We start from the raw sequence: 21,134 nt of genomic DNA on the forward strand, positions 1-21,134 counted from the left end.
TTTCTGTTGCATCCCATTTTACAAATGAGGACCAAAAACTCAGAGAGGTGAAGAAATCTACTTAAGCTTGCCAAACATGCTGTGATGTCTAGATCTTCGAGACAAACTCTATCATCTTCATCTTCAATACTGCTCTTAAATATTACACTATGTTCATCTAAAACGCAGGAATTAAATAACTGTATACCTGTTAAGAATCAAAATTTAAATATTAATGCTATTATCTTAATTTGCTTCCTGAAGACTCCTACTATCTTGTCAGTGCAACATTCAGCACTTTTCTGATTTAAACCATAAATTTGCCTACTGTACCTTATGGTGTTTTCTTGCTTGGGTGAGGCATGGCTGGTAGTCGATACCTGAGAGACATCTTATTGATGGTGATGGTGTGGATTAAGTGAGCAAAACTATAGTATTCTGCTTCTTGTTTTATATCAACCACTGTAAAATCTTACATTTTTTAATCAATGCTCTGAATAATGTGAAATATATTTTCTTCAATCATTAAATTGATGTACTGTTTTATCAAAGGAGATTGATTTTACATTCATTTTAAGTAAATAATAAAATAGAAATCTGTGTACACTATAATTAGTATTTGGGTAATTATTTATTACAGTTTTTGTATTATTACTGAGACAATATATGTCCAACTAAACAGATGAATTAAAAGTTTAAACTCTTTAGGTTTGACTAAAGTACAAGAAAAGTTTGGCATATTACTTTATTTTCCTTAAAATGATAAAGTCATTTACATTTCGACTTGTGCTTTTGTGTGAGTACTTAATTTCTTAAAAAATTACTTTTTAGAGTCAAGTTCAAATAATCAAGACACTGTCAAAGCATCAATTTTCTTTTCTTGACCAGTGCTAAGCCCTAGTGATGCTTTAGTTTAAATGGGTTCAAATTTCAAAGTCCATTAACATTAAGTCAAATTTTCATCTCATATATTCAAATTGAAGCAGCACCTTGACTTACACTTCATATTTATAGCCATGATGTAAATATTATCAACAGGTATTGATAATGAATTTCTAAATTTTATATAAGAACAATACTACTGAGATAATCAGTAAATATATTGCTTTACTTAGAGATTCTACTTCTGTAATTATTTTCCTTAGTAGTGTAAGATCTTGTTGTCCCTCTAGATCTTTAGTCAGGACCCAAACTCAATTCAGTACAAGTGAAATGGACATTAACTATCATTTTAGCATCCCAACACCATAAACTACATGAGTAAGCACTTCATATTTGTATTAATAATTTGTATATCTTATATACTTTAAAATATATCTGATGTAAGAATACAATGAAGGAAGCCATTTGCTAGAATCAGAAATGTTAAAGGAGGAAGGAGAAGACCAACATTGTCATTCCTTAAAGAAGTCCCTGCTCTCTTCTGGTGTAGCTGACTCTCACACCAATGTTTGGCACAAGGGAAAAAAAAAATGCAAGACCAGGTTTGACTTTGGCATTTGCCCCATTCTATTCACTCAAGTCACTGGAAAGCAGTCATTAAGCGGGGTTTCCTCTTTCCTTGGTCTTCTCTCTTCAAGAGCTCATAGGATCATCAGACAGAGAAGCTGGCCAGAGTGCTGTATATTGTGTTCCACTGGATTTTGTAACTGTCTGTTTTGCTACATATCCAACTGAGCAGCTGTTGTCCTCTTAGGATAGGTTGTTTTGTGAATTATCAATCAACCAAAGAAGTCTCTGTCTTCTCCCTCCCTTCCCCTGTCTTCTTTCTCCATTCCTCCCTGCACCCCCACCTCTCTCTCCCTTTCTCTCATACATATTCTTAAATTAAACCCAAAGTTGTCCTTACTTTGAGTTGCTTTTCCTATTCTGCTCTTTTTTCAAAAAATAATAGCGAGGCTTATCTCTCAATGGTAGGATTTTCCCTTTTAAAAATGCACTCCTATTTTTCAAAATTACTTCACTAAGTATATTTTGTAATTAAAAAACAATATTACCAGACAATTTCTGGTGTTGATGAGGTTAAAGTAAAATGTGCGCAATCATATACTGCTGATGGGAATCATTCCAAAAGATCCTTAGTAACAGAGACCACAGCCACCGCGTGAGACTCGAATTACTTGCTTGGGCAAGTCTCAGTCACTGTGTTCATTTCAGCTTTAGAGTTAGAAATACCACGTGCCAATGCATGAAAATGTGTCGGTGGGTACACACATTTATTAGAAGAAAATTGATATATTAAATAAGAACATCAAAGAGAATATTTTAATAAAAGCACAGTAGGAACAGAGACTTGAGCTTGTACACTTTGCAGCTTAAGGAAACATAATAAGCTTGCTGATGTCCCCCAGTTAATGAACTTTAAGAGCTTAGTTTTAGGCTGCATTAAAGATATATTTCTTATATTTGTGATACTTTGAACTCATTTTAACATGGCTCTCTTTACCCCAAATGTTGATATTTAGAAACAAAATTTTAATATAGTAGAAAAAGAATCTTATAAGAAATGGCAAAATTCTGCTAGCAAAAACAGAAAAAGTACACATAACTCCACCATTTAGATAATATAACCTAAAATTTGGAGAGTATTTCTCACCAGTCTTTCTATAAATAAATACATAATATGTCTATAAATTATGTAAATATACTTATATATTATCAATTGGTACATGTGACTATTTGTAAACGCTTTGCTGTTATTCTACACCTGTGTCATTAAATATTCTTCTAATGCATGAATTCTCATGTCTGTACACATTGTATTTTACAAATATTCCATGATTTATTTCACCATTTCTCTATTACTGAAAATTAAAATTATTGGAAAAAATGTGTTTGTGGAGAAAGAGAACAGATTAGTGGTTGCCGGAGGTGGGTTCGGGGAGTGGTTGTGAAATGAGTGAAAGGTTTCAAAATGTACACATTTCCAGTTATAAAGTAAATGTCTGGGGAATGTAATATACAGCAAGGTGACTATAGTTAATAATGCTCTATTGCATATTTGAATGTTGCTAACAGAGTAAATCTTAAATTCTCATCACATGAAAAAGAATTTGTAACTATGTATGGAGATGCATATTAACCAGACTTATGGTGGTGATCATTTTGCAATATTTAAAAATATTAAATTATTATGTCATACACCTGAAACTAATATATTATTTCAATTCCACCTCAATTAAAAAATTTAAGATTATGGATTATAGTAATGTTTTGCTATTATACATGTAATAAACTATGTCAATAAATACTCACATTTCTTTCTGATAATGTCTTTAATATGAATTGGTAGACATGAAAAGCTGGATTAAATGGTGTAAATATTTTAAGCCTTTTGAAATGGGCTGTCAAACTATTATGATTAATACATATTATTTCATATTCTTACAACATACATATAAACATATTGTTTTAGCATCAATATGTATACACAACACTTTATTTTCTTACCTATTTCTAAATCTGGTTCAGAAGTGTAGGTCGGGCTCAGACATGCCCAGGCAGGCCAGGGGAGTTTCACATGGCTGCTTTGGCTCCCGCTTTGACTCCTTCTCCAAAATTCTCAAGATCTAGTAATCCCCTGGTCATGAACTCCATGGAAGATTATTACAAAGCTGTATGGCTAAAAAAGAATTCAGGTTAATTAGCTTTCGTTTTTCTTCTACCCATTGTGTGATGCTTTAAAGAGTCTGCTGCTTTAATTTAAAATCTCTTACAAGAGCAACTGAGCATTTGCCATTTTTTTTTTATATCCTCCAACATTCTGATCCTTTCAACTCTGTCCAACATCTCTACACAGCACATGACTCCAGTTAAAAGCCTCCACTAATGCTTGATGGCATTACTTTCACCACTGATTATATCAAAATAAATTGGAGGCTTCGTACCTTTACAAATGAGTTAAAGCTTAAAAATGTTGGCTTATTTGTCTCTCCACAGCTTTTCACTGTCATGAGTTATCTATCTTTGGAAGTAACCATGTGACTTATACACATATACCTTATAAGCACTTAATAATGACCTAGGTAGTCACTTCATTACCAAAGAAAGTAAAATTTCTAAAGTTAATTTAGCCTCTTACTATAAAGGGATCTAATTCTACACCAGTCCAACCGTTACCATTTCTCACCAGGACAATGTCAAGTGCTCAAATGTTTCCTCCTTCTGTCATGGAGTGTGTGGCATGGTGGTGTGGTGGTGGGGGGGGGGTCCTTCACTATTTTAAATGCTCACATGACATGTCATTTTCGCCTGAAAATTTATTTACTTAACATAATATAGCATTTTGGGAAAAGCAAAGTTTACTAAAGTCCTGTGAGCTGGCCTTGAGATAAGTTAAGGCCGTGGGACCCAAGGCCACGACTACAGAGCACATTTGTAGTATGCAGTAAATAATTGCTCCACGCATGCATCAATTATATAAGCTTTAGAACAAAGAAAATAGAAGTATGCATGTGCTAGAGATATTCTGTAAGCCTAATGAACAAAGAAACTCAGACCGCGCATGTGCTGACAGGAAAACACATGAAAGCAGGACAGGTGCATCATAGGCACGCACCTCCCTGTGGCAATAAAGTGTTGTTAACCCCAGGGTATCTCTGGCTGAAGTCTGTCCAGTGGTATGGCAACTCCTCGTGCATTTTTTCATTTGGGCCGCTCACCTCCTAGAACCCCATGTCAGCCTCCCTCGGCTGACAAGTCCCCACTGTGACTAGCTGGTTACACAAGCCTGGAAAATTTATTTTAACCCTGTAATCCTTCATTTCTTCATTTGTGGAACAGGGATGATGATTTACTGGCCTTCTATAAATGTTACGGTAGATCAGATACTAACATATTCAGGAAACCTGAAGTAGACAAAAGTTGCTTTACATTTTTCATCATGATGTAAAAAACAGAGGAGTAATTGGTTATTCCCAGAGACTGGGAGGTGAAAAGCTTAGCAGCCTGCTACAAATTTCTAAGGTCTTGTGCTAATTTTTAAGTTAATGTCTCATTCTATTCCTCAATGTATGTATTATTCTCATAGGAATGTGATGCATTTCTTGCTCCCACTCTCCCACATCTTAAACAAAAATGGATGCTCCCAAAAAGGAGACCTCGTTTGCCTTATTTGAAAAGTACAGAAGTTCATGTAGGCCAACCATTATTATTATTTTATTTTGTGCAAGATTTGGCTTTCAAAGCCTAACCTTCACTTGCCTTGCCTCATTGCTGTTCACATGTTTCCATTAGATCAGAATGCCCACCACTCCCCACCATCCTATTCCACACTGCTGTCCACACAGTTCTCTGGGCATGGTCCTTACCTTGGGGAAATTCCTTTTCTTGGAATATTCCTAAGGAGCCCTGGAATATCTTGGATTAACATTTATATTAACTATTTCTCTTTCAAAATTGAAATATTCTTGTGGGATAAAATACATCAATACAACTTTTTACATCTCAGCCTAAATTAAAATTTGAAGTTCACACACTTAAGAATAGTCTTTTTTTTTTCCTAGAGAACTTGACATTTTTCACCTAATGTGGTTTCTGAATGACGAAGGTTAAAAAAAAAAAATCCCAAAATGCAAAACAAAACAATAAACCCAAGAGGGCACAGACATTGACTGAGTGTGTGTACTACATGAGAGTCACTAGGAAAGGCAATCGTGTTCATTCACATTGTGAACGAAAAATACTGCAAACCATATTGTTGCCAAAAGATCGGCCACTGTTCCTGATGAATTAAATAACCCAGAGACAATGTCTTGGAGCTTAGAAGAACAGAGGTAATTTTATTGCTTTGCCGGGCAAAGGGAACTCAGAGCAGGCTAGTGCCTTCAAAACTGTGAACCCACCTTGGGAATGGGGTGGGGTGGTTATATAGCCAGAGCTCAAACAATAAAGCGTCCATAAGAAGCAACAGAATCATTTTCTCATCAGAAGACTTAGAATGGCGACATGATGCCTCCAGGCGACCAATTCTATAGAGGCCAGCAGTTAGATCTCTTTATCTCGTAAGCACTCTAGGTGTGGTCTTCTTGGTAATTCAGGCTATTTTGTAAGGTTACAGTCCTGTGAACTCCTTGGAGAAGGACTCAGAGAACAAGCATGATTATTACTTTCAATGACTGGAGTAAAGTAGACACAGTAAGATCAATAGCTTTAGTTTTAACAATGGGCCTGGAGCTGTGAGTAGCAACCAGTCAGTTGACCGTTAAGGGCAAGCATAAGAATAAGCAATCTGTTAGCCCAAGTGTGGCCATTTTATTAATCCTCCTTCAATATGAGTAAACAAATAATGCTGAAACCATCAAGTCATCAGCGGCTGCCGCCACCCCCCAGTGAAGACAAGCCTGCAGCCCGGCCTCTGCAGCCACTCACAGTGGTGCACCCTGAGGGGACTCAGAATAAGAAAGGACAGGATACTGGCCTTAGATAGCTAGGTGCTTGTCAAAGGAATGAATTCAATGAGCCCAAATGTTTGCTTCCTCCCATACATAGAAAAGCACTAAATTCTTTAACTTGAGATGCCTGGTTTTCTTTAGATAACAAGTAATCTTTTACTGTTCCAACTACCTGATCTTTGTTGTAAAGCTCCTATATAGCCTAGCGCCTCCTTTACCTCTTCGGAGATGTCCCTCAGAGTGATCCGAGAGGCTGTCATCCCAGGTTTAGTACTCCTGCCAGATAAAACATAACTCTCTACTTTCAGGTTGCACATTTATTTCAGTCAACAATATCTATCCTTTAAACTCTCTGTCAAGTCAAGGAGATACATATAATCAGTAATCAATCAAAATACACAGACATTGTAAATATCAGAAGGATTAATTTGTCAGTCATAGTGCTAAAGAAGATCAAGTAAAAACCTATTGAATTTCACTGAGTTAACCTAATTCTTCTATTCTTCTCTTTATTTTGATGAAATGATGAACGATCTGACTGCTCTTCTTTATTACCAGTATCAGGTAGCATAGAAGAGGCACAGAGGGTGGTTAGTTAGGTTTTTCCCAGAACATATCCTATTGCAACTATGAGGCTGTCAACTGAAATCAATGCACAGCCTAAAAGTCAAGAGTTATGTTTTATTTGGTGGACATTTCTGAGGACTTGAACCCCTTCTGAGACAGGAGGGAAGAGGGCAGGGCACAGCCACTCAAGGAATGACAGCAACTTAACACCAAAATGGTAGAAGATTCATCTCCTACTTGGCCTTGAGGATTAAGAGGTTTAACTTCTAGTAGAACTTAAGCTTCATTATATGCTCATTGTAAAAGCGTGATCAAATAACACGCCCACAGGCGCCATGACAGCCCCAAGGCCAAAGAATGGGCGGTGGTCCAATCCCTGGGAATCCCAGCCCCTTCCCCAGGGCAGTTGGATTGATCCCACCTGTAGGCGTGTGAAGCTACTGAGCCCATAAAAAGTGACACCACCACGCCTAGGGGCCTTTGTGCTCTCTCCCCTCTTTGGAGACAGCCCGCACTCTGTCTGTGGAGCGTGTACCTACTTTTACTTTAACCTGAGCACCCGAATTCCCACACCTTTTTCCTTGCCTTTCTCTTGCCTTACACTCTATGCAGTATGTATCTCTCTAAATAAATCTACCTTTACTCAACAGTGGCTCACAATCGAATTCTTTCCTGCGCGAAGCCAAGGACCCACACTTGGCGGGGCACGTCCCAGGGGCTCAGCCAAGACCTAGGACTCCTCACCCCTCACATCTGTTTTGCTGCACCACTTCGAGCCCGGGATAACAGCCTCTCTCAGAAGGCTCTGAGGGACTGCTCCGAAGAGGTAGGAGAGGAGCCAGGTTATATAGGAGCTTTACAACAAAGACCAGGTAATTGGAACATTAAAAGATTACTTGTTAACTAAAGAAAAAACAGGCATTTGAGGTTAAAGAATTTAGTGCTTTTAAATGTATGGGAGGAAGCAAACATTTGGGCTCATTGAATTCATTCCTTTGACAAGCACCTAGCTCTCTAGGGCCAGTATCCTGTCCTTTCTTATTCTGAGTCCCCTCAGGGTGCACCATTGTGAGTGGCTGCAGAAGCCGAGCTGCAGGCTTGTCTTCACTGGGGGCTGGCGGCAGCCGCTGATGACTTGATGGTTTCAGCGTTCTTTGTTTACTGATATGGTTTGCAGTACTTTTCATTCACAAGGCTATTCTTAAAACTCTGGGATATTAAGAAAAAGAAATATGGAAGCATAATAGCAGAGAAAGGCATTATATTGAATAGTATATTCATTGGAATTTAGCAACGACACTTGAATAATTTCTGTTTAGTGACTTAGTTGAGTTAAACCAAGCTAAACTTTCCCCAATCTTATTTTCATGACAATGCCATTCTTAAGTGAAGTATTACAGCATTTGACTGAATAAATCCTATGTTAATGGTGAACCCACTGAGGAAAAAAGAACCACACAGACCTTAACAAATCATAAATTTTACATATTTGCTTTGTTTTGCCTTGTTTTCACAAACATATTGATTGTACTTGATACAGCTTGGAACACCGTCTGGGTAATGTTCAGCTAACATTGCCTGGAAAAACACAGGGGATGAAAAATAGCATACAAAGATGTCCAAGGGTTAAATCAGAATTCCTACAAATTACAAGACATTTTTGCAAAAGGCTACTGTGAAAAAATAAATTGTAAGCAAATGTTTTTGATGACTTTCCAGAATGTCAATTTACATTTCTTAAATAAAAACCAAGAGCAAAGGCATTGTTTCTTCCTTTCTTCTTTCCTATACTTCCTGACTGGTTCTCCTGGGAGAAGTTTCTTAGTAAAATCACTTGTTCTCAAATCCTAAGCTCAGGGTCTACTTCTGAGAGATCTTGACCTAAGATGGCCTCAGAAATGTTTATAACCACATTCAACATCTGTTATTTTAAATATTAACCAATCATGTGACAATGATGTTCATAGTAGTCCTGACTTATCAGGGCAAATGAATTGATGCCATTAAAAAATACTTACTTCCTCAACTCAATTTCTTGATTTAAAATCTTTGCAAGCTACTTTTTTCATAGTTTGTATTTACTTAATTTGACAAGAGTGTCTTATGTTTAGTCATTTATTTACATATTTAGTTCATTTGCTATGCTTTACAAGGAAAATATATTTCACTAAATTCCTGTCTTAATTAAACCTCGGATACCATAATCAGATGAAAATCATTAAAAAAGAAAAATTACTTAATGGCAATTTTAACACTATAGCTAATTTTATATGATTGTTGCAAATTACCATAAGATATATATATTTTTCCTATAAGTTTCAAATAAAATATTTTGTACACTAAATAAATTTATACAAAATAAGTGTCTTGTTTGAATTTGATGAAGCCATACAGTGAATGGTATTGATGTGTTTTATTTAACAAAATTTGTTTTTTCAGTTCAACTTTTTTTTTTGCTTTTATAACCTTAAGTTTCTAAAACAGATATAACTTTATTAATAGGTGACAACCCATAATCATCAAAGTATTATGTTAAGATATAAGCAATTAAGAAATATTTTGAAATGCTAGAATTATATATTGTTCAGTTCTATAGAACACAGCTATAAGTTCATGAAACACACAAGTGCTTTGAAATTCAGTGGCAAATGATTTCATTGGTAAATAGTTTTTGCTTACTTTTTCCCTTCAGAACAGGCTCTAACAAGGTCTATACTCTGAAACTCCCTAAGATCTCTAAAGTCAGCAGTTACTCTTGAAATAGGACATTTCCTTTGGTGATGACCTCATTTGAAAGGTCAAGGAGTGAATAGGAAATTCTTAGAATGAAATGGCATTGCCAAGAGAAGGAAGAAAATCACTTACTTATTTTCAAAGGACTCTTTTGTTGGAAGGTCAGATTAGGGTTTTCCATCCTCTGTTTTATTACCTCATAGATTCCTATGCCTCAAGTGTATTTCTCCAGATAAATTTGACAAAGAATGACAACAACGGACATCTAATTCAAAGAATCTGAAATAGAATTTTCTTAAATTTATCATGGCTTAATTTATGTACATGTTATATCAAATACTCTGGATACTCATCCTCTTAATCTGAAAGAGGGCTTTGGTGGGTTTAGGACACAAATGATAGAACTTCCAGTAGTAAGTAAAAGAAAAAGATGTTTTGCTATTTTTTTATCTTATTTTTTGCTTCATCTTATCCTAGTCTGGTAGATGACAAATGTCCATAGCAGATGTTAACTATGAATTACTAGATTTGTTAGAATACATTTATTAGACTCTATTAGATTAGAATAGAATTATTAGAATAGATTTGTTGAAAACTATACTATTATTTATTCTCCACTTGTCATTTGTCCATTTGTGACGACAGGGAAGCAGATGATCTAAACGAAACATCATGCATGATGCCTGGAACATGCTAAGTGCTCGGTAGATGTCAGCTTCCTTTGTCCTCTTGCCTTCTCGTCTGTGAAGGAGAACTGTTAAATCACGGTACTTGTGGGGCATGAGACTATTTCTTTCTAGGATTAAGGGTTTGGGGAAAGCTTAGGCAGATGACTATTACTTGCATGCTAATTGAAATGGTAACTTAATTTAGAGTTCAAGATGTAGGGATTTTAGTGTCGAATGTCATGCTGTTACATTTACTTTTAGGCATTTTCTGAGGCACGGTGTGGCCTAACTTCCCACAAAGCCAGGTGTTTCTTGCTGTAAAGAGCAGACTTGTGTTTATTTTATTGGGTGCATGTGTATTCCACGCAAATGTCAAAAACAACTGAGCAACAACTGAGAGCACATCTGCATCTGCCTCTGGTGATGTGCTCGTCTCCCCCCAGGGAGAGTAAGGCGTGTAGGTATTTCACAGTGTCTGCTCCTCATGATCATCTGGGGACCCCGGGCTTCTCAGACTCCCTTTTTTAAATTTTTTTGTGATATCCACATTGAAAAAGAAATAACGTTCTAATGTGTCTTCAAGGATATTTTTCAAAGTGACATCTCATTCAATTGACTCATTTGAAAGGGAAAGTGACATGCCACTTGGTCTGGGTAGGGGGCAAGACAGAGGAATGTATAGAAATGTATAAAGGGAAAAACAAAAATCACCATTCCAAGAAGAGTCCGTGCAATACAATTGCTTATTCATTAGAAAAGCCATTATTACATGTCAAATACTGTCATTGGGGAGATAAAATCTCCAAGAAATGAGACCTGATTGTTTCTTTAAGGACCTTGCAGAATATCCAGTCTATAGACTGGGAAGTTGATCTCTAATCTTGTTCCAAGAACCGTATGTTCAATTTCAAATTCCCAGCACAAGGTAGGTGAGAAATAGACATTTTTTGAAAGAATCAATTAAAACATTGGACAGGAATACTTTCTTTTTATGTGAAGTGCCATGATTACCATACTGCTAAAGTTAGTCACAGATGGCTGTGCATGGAAGTACTGGGCCATTTTGCCCTCTACCTGGTTGTACATGCAAATAAAGTGAATGGCTTCTATTTCTGAATACTTTTTACAAGCTCTCTAATAAAAATCACATTTAGAGAAGAAAATGAAGGCAACAACTAGAATTATAGATTTTACAACTTTGCAATATTCAATTTTCTTTAAACAAACTTTGTTTTGTTAATTTTCTTCAATAAATGAAGCACTTTGCTCTCTTGAAATAAGCTGTAAGCTAATAAAAGTAGATATTAAATTAATTCAATATGATAAATATCATATAACTATAAATTTATATAATGAAATCAGACAGTTGACCTATTGATTATACACTTCCTAAACGTTAAACTATATCAGATGGAATTTAGGCACTCTGTGGCATCATGATAATCTCTCAAACTGGTGGTCACAAATTTTAGATTCCCTAGATTTATCAGAAAAGACATACTTGTCTCCTTTTAAGTGTTACTGAGAAATGAAGTTCCATTATATTTTACTGTATATTCGTATTCTGGAGAATGAAGGATAAAAGGATTCTGTCTGTCATGTTGTTTCCAAAGAACTGGAGCTGAACTGGAACTTTATTTCTGCCACCTGCATGTCTTGTGACCTAGATCGAATGTCCCACTTTTTTTTCTATTGACAGCCTCACCAGTACAACGTGAATAATAATGGTCATACACTCCTAGAGGGAGTGGTGAGAGGTTTAAATTATACAATGTGTAAAATGCAATGTCTAGCATGTAATGCATTCTCTGTGTACATTACTTCTTTCCCTTCACACTCTGTGAATGGTTTCTACACTCATGCATCATCTTCTACAAGCATAGTGACTGTGGAGTGGTACCAGGTAAAGTTAAGGCAGGACAGGACAATGAGGAACAGGCATGCACCCTGGTGATGTAATATGATGCTCCTTGGGGCCACTCCTGTCCCAGCCATCTTCAGTTATCAGAGAAGATCCTGCAGAGCAGTCATGGGAGAGGTTCTTCCTTTCTGGGTCTTACAAGGCAGTAGCTCCCAACACAAGAAATTCTGATTCATCATGTCTGGGCCTGTTCTCAGGAATTTGTATTTTTAAAAAGTTTCTCAACTAACTCTAATTTTTCTTTTTTTTGTGTGTGGGGGGAGGTAATTAGGTTTGTTTATTTACTTATTGATTGATTGATTTAATGAAAGTACTAGGGATTGAATCTAGGACCTTGTGCCTGCTAAGTACGTACTCTACCACTGAGCTATAACCTACCCCTTCTCAAAGAAATTCTAATGTGAGCAGCATTTAGTCATCTCTGCTCTATGACATGTATCCAATCTAAAGGCTATAACTGGTCTTTGCAGAGCAGATTATTAGGTCTTGTTTTGGGAGCTTAACAATAATTACAAGAATAGATTCTTCATTTTGAAAAAGATCCTGAATCCATTCTGCTGTCTTGAAGTGAACTGGACTTAATGTGTTTGGTCCTAAACGTCTGTTTTCTAATTTTGTTCTCCAAAGTTACCTTCATTAAAAAAAATAAAAAAATAAAATAAAAATAAATACAAATAAACAATAGCAAATATTCTGGATGTACCTTACACACAAAAATACCTGGTTCATTAGCAGTTACAGAGTATGACCTTCATGTTAAAAATCCTTTACTAAAATATGGATATCATCTGCTGAGAGAATTAAGATGATTATTTCTTTGGAAACTGTCCTGAAGATATAGTTTATTACCCTGAGATATATTTTTGCTGCTTCTGGCAGAACATTCCAGTTCCACTTGGTTGTTTAAATTAAATTTTATTTATTATCATTAACTTTCCAGTTAAGAACATTCTGGTTGAAATTGTTCTTATGTGATGGTATCCATCTGCCTCTTCTATTTTGCATTGGAAACTAAGAGAATTGAAATATATTTTGGCTTTAAATTCTGTCCTTACATTTAATTACAATGAAGTTCACGTTTGATATTAAATCTTTCATTCTCTTTCAAATTCTGAATAATTGTAGTACTCATATTGTCCCTAGAGCATCTGGGTCTGTCAATAACATATTACAGTCTGTGTGACTGTCCTACCAGGCAAATAGACTTGTTATAAACATATGTACACATGGGTAGTATCTTGCCAAGGATTAATTCTAAGCAGTGGGAAGACTTTTAAACAAAACTCTCACCCTCTTTTGTGTGTGTGTGTGTGTGTGTGTGTGCAGAAATATTTACTAACATTGACAAGTGTTATCTAATTTTAGATGAGTTTACAATTTTAGAAGAAAAATGTGTATCTATATTTAACTATACTAAGTAAACATTATTATTGAGCTGATGAATGAAATTCAACTTGTTAAGATGCTCTGTTCCCAGGCAAACAACTAAGTTACATTGATTTGATATTATTACACTAATACTATCTGCCTTTTTAAATTAGGAAACCTTTTTATTGTAAATTTTGTGAGTTGTGTGAACTAATTGGGGACAGTCTTACCATAGTTTCTATTTTGCTGAGTCCAGAGCACATGTGCCAAACATGTTTTTCCTCAAAACTTTCACGTGTGTGTCAAATAAAATTTAATCCTTATGTTTTTCATTTATGTTTGTTTACTCTTAAAGTCATCAAAATGTTGTTATGTAAGAGCTTTTTGAACTCCAAGAGACATTACAGGGCTCCCAAAGTCCCAAGAAAACACTCTGCTGAAATTAAAATATTTAATCTTCTGGATATTCACTTTTCTATCTTTAATATACATTCAAAGAAACCAAAATAATAGGTTATATTCCCCTTTTTTTCTTTTTGATTGGAATTTCCAATAATTCAAAGTCAACATAAATTTTAAATAAATAATTTGAAAACAATGTGGATTGTGACTCACCAGATTTGCAACCTATTACTCTGGCTTCAATATTCTCATGGTTGTAATTCTGAAAATGTGTACACAAAACCCATTGTAAAGGAGGATGAAATGTGCACAAATTCATCACAGAGTCTTGGGTAACACAAATACTGAAGACAAGAAGAAAAGGAGGGAGAATCACTCGTTTTTGAAAGATTTAAAAAAAAACATTGTGGTGGATAATGAGAGCACATAAATTAAGGAAGCTAAGCAGAGATGGCTGAAGCCTCAAGTAATAGAGGAGGAAACTTCAGTGCAGATGGAGGCCAGTCTTCTTTGACTAAATGTCTCCCAGACTCAAGAAGATTAAAAATATAGAATATCTACAATCGTGAAGATTAATTGAAGGACTGTGTAAGAAACAATTTCACCATGGTTCTGCTGACCAGGAGGCATCTTTTTTGAGGGCTGGGGGGAAAAAAAAAAAATATATATATATATATATATATATATATATATATATGTATTTATTTCCAAGTCTTGTTGGACTACAATTCAGCCCAGCTTGCCTTCTTAGCCAGGTGAATTTGTATCATGAAAAGCACATGTCAAACTTGATCTACCTTCATAAAAGTAGCTAGAAATTCAAAGAAAAGAAATAGAGTCATAGTCGTCTCTTCCAAAGAAAGTAAACCAACAAATTGGAGGATGCTTACAATGGATATGAGTACCACTGATACACATCTTCCTCTTTTAGTTTTAAGATGCTGCACAACCTTAGATTTGCTCTTCAAATTTGTTATTTAAAAGCAAAACCCATTAATTAGCAGTCCATGTCCTGTCCAGTAAGTACATCTGAGCAGCAAGCCAGAGTTCCCATTTAAGGAAGGACTTGGCAGAAAACGTACAATAATATCTATCCAGAAGTGAGCAAAAAAAAAAAAAAAAAAGAATCTTCAACAAAAGATCACAGGGACATAAAGAGCATGAAACAGAAAGACCAAGATATAGACACAGGACAGTTCATCCAAATTACCCAGAGATAGCTCAGTAAACAAAATAAACTTAAAATAATGGAAGTCAGGGGAGAAATTATTGCTGCCAAATAATAAGAACAGAATGTCACAAAAGGGATGATCAAAGTAAAAGCTCTTGGAAATTAAATATATAATTGCTAAAATTAAAAAGAAGAACCAATAGATAAATATGAAAAAAAAAAGTAGAGAAAATTTTCCCAGGAAAAAGGAGGTAGGGAGGAAAAGTAAATAAGAGAAAGGTTAACTAAGAGACATATCATCAATCTAGGGAGTGTTTTTCAATATTTACTTTTTGGATGAAGTATTCTTTGTTAATTGCTGGACATTTATCACTGATGTTCAGAGGCTTGGGATGGCTGTGGCTGTAAAAACGTGAAACCTCTCCACATGTTTTCAAACCCGTCCTAGTGGGGAGACTCATCTGATAGCTGACAGATCTAGGAGGCTCATACACAACTTGTATAAGCTCAAGGGAAGGGCAAACATACACACACATACACACACACACACACACGCACACACAGACACAGAGAGCCTAGAACCAATATCTGCCTGTAGGAATACAGCCAAGCAGTAATTCTGAAAAACCCTCCTTTTATAAAACACCTGCAAAACCTAGATTAAAATATATGTACAGTTGTATAATTGCATAACTGCTGGTAAGAACTTAAAGAAAATTCCTAGGAGCGACACCATAATAAACCAGTTCCAAACACATGGTTGGCCTGAGGGTATTTTCCAATCTCAGGAATAAAAACATTTTGTTAGATGCAGCAGTAATGTGCTAAATAATATAGTTAATGTATGGGCATAATAACAGTCTTAAGGGCTAGAAGTTTATACAAAACTGTTGGCTCTGAGTATTCCTCCTCTGTCATATGCTAACATCTCCCTTAGAAATGTAACTTTTTCTCAACTATTGCTTGAAATTCCATTATATATATAACAGTTACTGATATATTTGCTTGATTTATTTGCTTACGAGATTTGTGGATAGAGTTATATGTTAATGTAACACACTCTATGCAATATTTCTTGACTCTTTTTTTGTTTTCTATTCAAAATTCCTAAGATTCATATCAAGAGATATCAAGAAAAATATCAAGATATCAAGATATTGTCCCTTCACTGAATTTTTACAGTTACGCAGTGCTCTACTATGTGAACTATATTTTTTCCTCTACAATGGACATTTAAATTATCATATTGTTGTCATGAACAATGCTGCTATGGACATTCTGTGACTTAAAAACCATTGTAAATAATATGGCTCTCTTTTCATGAAAAGGTGTGGACTATTTCCTCTAACCTGGATTAGCCTGTGATGCTGTTAACCAATGAAATGTGGATACCTTGTCAGTTTCAGATCTATCTGAATTTCAGATCCATTTGAGGATTTAGTTTCAGCCTTGTATCATACAGATCTGAGCTGCAATGTAGTCCACATACAGTCACCAAGTAGCTTATCTCTACCCCAATACTATACTGTCACTGCTATATAAGAAAACCTAGAAAGTAATTCAACAAATACTTATTAAATGACTGAATTAATATTGCTCTACAATAAGTTCTGAACTATGAAACACAAGTCCTCTCACCTCACTCTTTCTCAAGAGAACCATGCCTAATTCTGGGTCCCTGATCAGTCATACACATTTTATATTCAACTTACTAAGTGACTTAATATACAATGTTGGCTTTTCAATCTTAATTATGGAAACCTCATTATTAATCTTCAACAATCATCAATATTTTAAAATCATATTTTACATGTTCCATTTTTTTTCCTGAAATATTTTAAAACAAATCTCAAACACCCTTCAATTTTGTTAATACATACTTTAGTATTTATCTCTAAGAAATCCAGACTTAGCATAATTTCAATGTTATTATCAAGCAAGATCAAATTAAAACAATTCCTTAATATAATATATACTCCATTTTCAAACTTCCCCAGTTATCTCAAAAGTATTTTTTTTTTTTGATCATTGAGTAGCTTAATGAGGTCCCAAGCAAGGACTACCCATTGCCTTTGGCTCTTGGGCTTCTCTTTCTTTCTCTTTAAATATAAAAGTCTCTTCTTCCTCCATTAAAAATCATTTTCAGGACCAATTTTTATTTTTATTTTCAATTAATCAAAAGTATTTGGTACACAGAATGTATAAGTAAATAGAAAGTAATAATGAAATTTCACCCAATAAGTACATTTGTGAGAAGTGTCAAGGTACTGCTCATAATAGTGGTAAATTCTAGGGCTCATTCTCCAGGACCATAGAAGTGACTGATGTTTTGTCACATGGATATTGTATTTGCTCTCTCATAATTGACATTTCACATGGTTCTCTACCCTCTGATTCCTTCAACTTTCATTCCTCACCTTCATCTCTTTCCTCTCTAAGGGAGTTCTTTCTGACTCCAGACCGTTTGGGCCATAAATATATTGACAATAGACAACAGTGGCAAATAACAACAAAAGCAGCTCTAACTTTCTCCTGCTTACTTCCTGGGATATGTCCCAATCACATACCAGGACTCAAAATATATACTTCTTTCTTCATGTATATTTCTACTATTTCAGGTTTTATGATAGATATATTAAAACAAGATAGGAATTAACCACCAAATCCTTCCTCTTCAATGAAACAGAAAGAGCAAATTACTCTTTAAAGGAATGAATTCCAGAACATTCTGTTATTTGTGATGATTTTTATTCATACCAAAGACCTATATCTACTTCAACTAGAATTTGCAGGTTAAAAGACTGATTATTCTTCTAACATCTTTGGAATCTGAAAACTACAGTTGACGTGAAATTGTATCATAGGATTGAATATCTTAAATGAACATGCTTTTGAGAACATGTGATGGGTTTTGATTTTTTTTAAACCATGCTCTTGACCTCAAAAGCCACTTGCTTGTTAGCAACACTGTGAAAAATACTCACAAGCTTATCACCTCTTGGGACTTCAGGTCACCCTGCACGTGCCCCATCATTCTGTGATGAAATCATTTATTTCTTTTCAATTTGAATAGCATTAATCAGATCAAAATGTTCCCTCTAAAGAATTGTCTTCAATTCAAGGAAAGAATTCAAACATTCATTTAAAAAGTCTTTACAATATACCACATTGTAATTCACTTTGCATGACAAAGTGCAAATAACAGAAATACTCAAATGCTATTTTGAAAGTCTACACACAGTGAACTAGTTCAGAACCTGATTAGAAATATGTACTTTTTTACTTTTACTATGATAATGCTGACAGTATATTTTAAATAGTCCACTATATATGTGTTTAAAAACTAACAAATTATATAACTATTTAATCTTGGCATACTCCTTTGTATTGAGTTGGTTCCTGTGGTTTTCCATGGTTTGAATGCAAGAACTTTGACTAAGACATCAATATGTGTATTGGTCATAAAGTTTATTATCCTGTTCGTGACATGATGGATATGAAAAGGGTAGAAAAAGGCTATTCATAATTTTTCAGAATATTAAGCACAAGCCAGGACTACCCTGATTACACTGATACATATGGACATTCTATTTATAAAGGCATTTTATAGAGATGTTAATAAATATTCAAAGACTACAAAGTTTCTCCCACTGTTAAACACTTGAGCAGTTTTCCCCCAACAATTCACTTAACTGTCTCTCTCTAATAAATATTCTTCTTTTAAAAGGTTTAAAATGTGTTTTTTAAAGTATAATGTTAATTTTTGATTTATTTTGTTAAACTTAGCTTGCCCTGCCTGGAATCACAAAAATTAAAGTCCATGATGACTAAGAGTAAGGTTCATTCTGGTTTCCTTTTCCTTCTTCTCCAGTGAAAACTATTTCCAGTTTAAGTATTTTACATATAAGAATTAATGGAAGGAAATATCACTCCCTGACCAGACCATCAACATTCCATATGATAATGTTAAATTACTGTTCCAAGGAGCTAAACAATTGGTGTATTCCACATTTTGAAAATTGTTAGCAAGTGTTCAGTATGTAATAATGGAACCTACATTGTTCAAGGCATGGAAGGAATTAGAAATAAAATATCCAGCCCTAACCTCAATATAATTATAATTTTCCTAAAGTTCAAAGCATGCTTACAGCAACAACAACAGCAATAATAAAGCAATAAGAAGCAGTAAATGGCAATAGAGAAAATAAACACCAGAAGGGAGTTCACTGGAGGTTGGGATAATCCTGGATCTGAAGACTGGAAGTTGGTCTTAAAGAATTGTAAGATTTAAAATAGAGGACTTTTTTAAAGCATGGTTAAAGGTCAAAGGTCAAAAACATAAAAGTCACATTTTAAAACATCAGTAAAATATGGTCTTAAAATTACCCAGGCAAGAGTTTTGAATCCTTTTGGGTTGATCTCCCATAAAGTAGAGAACTTGCCTTGCAGCAAGGCAGATGCACTTGAATTTGCCCTGGAAAGAGGCCTCCTCCAAGGGTTGAGGAAGAGTTTAGATTTTCTCGTCTGCATTCCACCCTTCTCCACTCCCTGAAGACTGACAGTCAGGGATTTGTGAAGTGGGCATTTATCCACTAATAAGAACAGTTCTGGGACGATTTGTTCAATTCAGGCAAGCTACAGAGAAACCATCTGTGGGTGACTACTTCTGCATGAAATTTTGAATAAACTTGAAATAATGTCCTAGAGGCAAAATTCTCTTCTTTCTCTGTCATAAGTAATCCTGAGACAAAAGAGCCTCCAGCTAGAATATGCATGTGTCCTTCAGCTTGGTAAAAAAAAAGAAATCTGTATTAAACATTGTCTCCTCTTTCCAACATATTGGCTCCTTTAAAGTTAATCAGTGTTAGCTCTCAATGTTGATTCTCAAGTTGTAGGAGGGACTAAATTTAGATGATGACCTCCGGATTAAGGTTAACTGGGTAAGGACTATAAAGCCAAGGTGTTTCAGAACAAAACTGGGTACCTACCGTCAAGTTGTTTGCCCATCCCCCAAGGATTTTTGACTTTGTACTCTTTTTTTATTTTTTGTACTCATAATATGATTTATTATAGTCTATGATTTATTTTATTTTTAATTGAATTTTTTTTTTAATTTTTGACTTTGTACTTTTAAAGGAGCTTACACAGAGCGATTCAACAATGTGAGTGAGCCTCAGGTGAGAGAAACATTCCTTATACTGCTGTCTGAAATAGAAATCAATATAATCTTATTAGAAAGATTTAGAAATACAGAGTTTAGCAATGCATATTTAGAGATGTAAATCCACTTGACTCTCTCAACTCTATAAAAAATGCTATCCACATGAATACCTCCAGAGGAAAATATTTTTAAAAGAATTAAAATTCCTATGTATGGGTGGTGGAATTATAAGTTTTTTTTTCTGAATGTCAAAACTAATTCTCTATAGCTTATCAATCAAGAGATTGAGCAGATGGGATGGTTCTTTACCCTCATTATTTTCTTTCTTTTTCTTAAATCTTGAATCAGTTTTTTAATCTATTTATTTATTTATTTGGGGGGAGTAATTTATATTTATTTATTTATTTGCTTTTAGATGAGGTACTGGGGATTGAACCCGGGACCTCGTGCATGCTAAGCACACACTCTACAACTTGAGCTATACACTAACCCCCTTGTTATTTTTACTGTTTTGTAACATATCTAAAAAGTTTTCTCATCATATGCACGCACACACACACACCCACACACACACAAAGACATATCTCTTAAAAGAAGACAAAAACCTTCTAATAAATCAGTCTAGAGCTTTTCCTTTTCAAATGGAGAAGCGGTTTTCAAGAAGAGTGATTGTACCTAAGTGTTTGGGTCAGAGCTATACCTCTCAGCCTTGTTTGCCTGTGTTAGGTCTTTTCTTCCTTCTCATTAAAAAACAATCAGTGTTTGATATGAA

The 21,134-nt window shown here is 35.0% G+C and overlaps 1 long non-coding RNA gene across 1 annotated transcript in view; it reads right to left on the reverse strand.

Moving 5' to 3' along the window:
* Positions 1-3,681, reverse strand: part of LOC116662729 — a 41,894-nt gene extending 38,213 nt beyond the window's left edge. The window contains exon 1 of the long non-coding RNA XR_004318738.1: positions 3,430-3,681. This is a non-coding gene — a long non-coding RNA (uncharacterized LOC116662729). The remainder of the gene's footprint in view (positions 1-3,429) is intronic.
* Positions 3,682-21,134: the final 17,453 nt, after the last annotated feature.

This window comes from Camelus ferus, chromosome 1, assembly GCF_009834535.1.
Source record: "Camelus ferus isolate YT-003-E chromosome 1, BCGSAC_Cfer_1.0, whole genome shotgun sequence".
NCBI lineage: Eukaryota > Metazoa > Chordata > Mammalia > Artiodactyla > Camelidae > Camelus > Camelus ferus.